Source organism: Protobothrops mucrosquamatus, unplaced genomic scaffold (assembly GCF_001527695.2).
Source record: "Protobothrops mucrosquamatus isolate PMUCROS unplaced genomic scaffold, P.Mucros_1.0 scaffold78, whole genome shotgun sequence".
Classification (NCBI taxonomy): domain Eukaryota; kingdom Metazoa; phylum Chordata; class Lepidosauria; order Squamata; family Viperidae; genus Protobothrops; species Protobothrops mucrosquamatus.
Window position 1 is genome coordinate 1,519,730 of NW_015386455.1, and position 4,089 is coordinate 1,523,818.

The following is a 4,089-nucleotide window of genomic DNA, read 5'->3' on the forward strand; positions in this document are numbered from 1 at the left end:
GCACGATGACATAATCAATGAGATGCCAGTGCCTGGAGCGTGGGTGCATCCAGGACATCTTTTTGTGAGTAGGCAGGCGGAAGATGGTATTAGTAATGACCAGATCATGAGCAGCACATATCTTCAATAGTAACAGGCCATTGCTATTACACGTGCCAATTCCATTTTTACCAATAACGCCATCCCAGGTAGAATGATCGGACCCCACTCTCGCGTTGAAATCGCCAAGTAAAATCAACCTGTTGGTGCGCTTCACAGATGAAAGTAGGGCATCAAGATCTTCATAAAACTTGTCCTTTACTTCATCTGGATTTGTCATTGTGGGTGCATAGGCACTGATCAGTGTGGCTTGCTTTCCACTTAGAATGGGAGATGCAGTGTCATGAGTCGATCATTCACACCCTTAGGAAGACTGACAAGTTGGCGGACAAGATGGTTCTTAACCGCTAAGCCAACTCCAGACTCACGACGTTGGTCACTGCTACGTCCACACCAAAAAAATGTTTAACCGTCTCCTGTTTCTGTGAGCTGACCTTCATTGGCTAGACGAGTTTCACACAGGGCCGCAATGTCAGTGTTAAATCTTGCAAGCTCTCTGGCTACCAGAGCTGTTCTTCTTTCTGGGCGATCTGCTAATGGGTTGTCTTGAAGCGTACGTACATTCCATGTACCAATGATAAGTGGTAACACCTTGTGTTTCGTCTTAAGTTTTGTATTTTGACCGCATGAAGTGGGATCCCCTCCAACCGTGGTAGGCTGGACAGGGTTTAAAAGAAGCACCAATGTTTAGGGCACATTTTCTATCCCCTTCCTCATACTACGGAGGTGAGCAGTGTGGTCCTAAAAAGGGCTGCTCAGTCACTCAGATAGACGCCGAATCCAGCTGTTGCTTCATCAGCAAGAAGCGACCATTAGACCTGAGCTGCCTGTGTGCAGGTCCATGTCCACAGCTCCCAGTGATTCCACACCTGCTGCTTCACCGCTCGCCTATCGCCACAGGACTTTAAGATTTGTGGGAGTTTGGGAAAGTCAAGATGTCAAGACTTGCACGTGGATTGGATTAAAGTGAGGGAGAGGTGCGCATAGTCAGCCTCACTCTCTCTTCCCAGATTCCATCTTGTTCCAATGGCAGGACAAAAGTTGAGACAGTTGGAGATGGGCTGGGCGCAGTGGTTGACCAGGGCATCTTTCGTGTCTTGCCGTGCTCTCAGTGTACCACGTCACTTGCAGAAACTGCCTTCATGATCGTTGGTCCTATTTTAATAGGTCGCATCCGCTCAATCTACCAGAGTCTGTCTTCACATGCTTGGGATAGACAGATCCCTTGCTCACCGAATGTCGAAGACACAACGGCTACTCTCAACCTGGTTTGGCCAGCCTGTCGAAGCTGTTGTCCAGGGTGTGGCCGCTGCGCATGTTACAGCTACTAGGAGCCACAGGTGAGAGCTGAGTGTCATGTGGGGACCAAAGGTGTACGAGCTGCCCTAAAAAAGGGCACGACATGCCCTCCACCAGAGGTGCTACCCCTCCCTGAACACCCTATACACCCCCTAGAAAGGATAGCCATAATATGAAATTTATAATACTGTTTATCAATGTCATCTTCCTAAGATACCACTCCTCAAATAGGAAACTGCAGTAATCAGTTCTAAAGACACAGATCCACTGCTTGCCTTTGAGTGGCCAGCTAGATTGAGAATATCCAGGGGCTTCTTGATGGTCTGCCCAGTTCCTCTGGTTGTATATTCAATAATAGCAACTGAATTGGATCAATGCTGCAGGATGGCCGTCATAAATCTGCTTCCTATGTCCAGTAAAGCTGTGGGTATGTACATGAAAGAAGGATAAATATCTCTCCTTTCCCATTGTGCTTTCTCAATATTGTCATGTGGGAAGTGGCTGGATGGGTGCAAGGCTGAGAATGCTTTCTAAAGAGAACTACATTCTGGCATTAAAAAGACATCTTTCTCATGCAGTCATATCTCAGTCTCCATATTTTCTTACAATCTGGAGTTAAATAGCTAAGGACCACTATAACAGCCCAAGGAACTCATGGCTAGTTGGCAAGCTGTCCATTTTACAAGAGAGGATTTGTTTACATGCAGCTCAGACAGGGCTGTGGGAAATGACGGAAGGGTTATCTCTTCTTGAAATACCAGTAAGAGCAAATAACATTAAAAAGAAAGTGCACAATAAGGATTAATCTATCTGTGTGAATGGGGAAATTAATGGAATTAGAGGAGATGGCGAAGCTGATTGCTTCTTTAGAGAAAAAGACTTTCTCTAGCTTCCCCTCTACCTGGAAACCACTCTTGGACATTTGCATGAAACAGAAGATTTGGGATTTGATGACTAGATATGTTTATTGATTTCAAAAGAATTGTACATTATGGTTTAAATTTGTTCAAAAAGTTATTGCATTTTTTTGTTTGTATCTGTACCAACGGAAACCAAAAGTTTAAAAGAATTAATTTACCTTTAGACCCTCAAAATGTAAAAGCCAGGGTTAATCAGGAAGGTGAATGATGCAGGTGTTAAACAGTTGAGCCTCATATTTGAAATATTTTATCATGAAACATATAGTAAGGGCACAAATGAAAAGTGTAAGAAATGTTTTTGTCCTTCTGCTTTTTGCTTTGGTATCCCTGCCAGTGCAAAGTATGTGCACTTTCTCATCACAGGCTAATTCACCAGGGAATGAGCTGAAACCAATTGTTTGCAATAGCAACAGCTGGCAAGTTATTTTTAGGTCTGCTATTAAATCAGCTTACAGCGTTGTTTCAAAACATGAAGTCTGTGCAGTAGAGTTTAACAGAAAAGGCACATGAATTGTGGTTCCCTTTTCAATTTTTTCAGCCATACTCTTTGTTAGAAAAAAAAAAATGTTAGAAAAAATGAGATAAAACATTATTAAGAAAAATCAAAGGAGAACAGAACTGTGTGGGGCATCTTCATTACAAAGTGACCTAGGGTTGTGAATGAGCAGCCCATAGAATTGTTTCTTTGATGATCTGCAACCTCTCTGGTTTCCTGCTCTTTAATTAAAACCCAAAGGATGACATAATGAGGTAAGTCCTCCAATGAATTTTTTAAGATCAGGAAGTGTGGACAGTGGGAGCCATGGAGAGTGCTGATATCAAAAGAAACAAGGACACATACACTATTTCACAACTATAAAATTAGCTGAGAAACATGTTCACAATAAAGTCTTAACCACATGGAAGGAAGGAAGGAAGGAAGGAAGGAAGGAAGGAAGGAAGGAAGGAAGAAAGAAAGAAAGAAAGAAAGAAAGAAAGAAAGAAAGAAAGAAAGAAAGAAAGAAAGAAAGAAAGAAAGAAAGAAGAGAGAAATTGGAAAATTGGAAGACAGATTTCATCTTGTTTCTTTTGTTAAAGAAAACCTGGAATGAAAAAGGGCCAGGATAATTGGAATCAGTGTTTGGGGTAAACTTGATTTAAAAAAAAACTGAGCATCTTCTTTTGATGCTGTCTGAGTAGCAAACAATTTATATAATCAAGTTTATTCAATCAAGAACCCAGTGACTTTTAGGTTCATTTTGTTCTTCCTCTGCTTACAAAGTGAAGAAAGCATAAATTGCACTGCAATAACTGTTTAACAAAACTCATTTAAATCAACATATTATATTTTAAAGACAAGTCTAAGGGAAACATTCTTTGATGAAATAAAGCTTAACATAATTATTATTTGTTGAATTTGAATATTCCTAAATTAATTCAAACTCATGGTAGTAAGAGAAAAGAATCAGGTACATTAGGCTACATTGCCCTCTTTGGGAGAGACCTGTCAGACAGGCAGCCTGTGTCCTTACAGAGAGCCCAGCAACATCCCTGCTCTATTCTTAGGAAGTGACTCACAAAGGAAGTCCCAAATCATAAGCATTTTTTTCTTGATGGATATATGTGTATGCATGCAAAATATCAGCGTGTATATAAAAAGCTATTTGAAATGCAATGCTTTATCTGAGCCTTTGATCTAAATAGACTCCTCGTCTCACAAACATGGAGGGTTCCAGTTCTGTTTTGTAATTCCTACTGCAGCGGTTCTGCTGAATATTTCTTTATGACAGGT

General features: G+C 41.2%; 1 pseudogene; it reads right to left on the minus strand.

The window, feature by feature from the left end:
• The window catches only part of LOC107284266, a 2,744-nt pseudogene extending 2,126 nt beyond the window's left edge, over window positions 1-618 (minus strand).
• Between the last annotated feature and the right edge of the window lie 3,471 nt (window positions 619-4,089).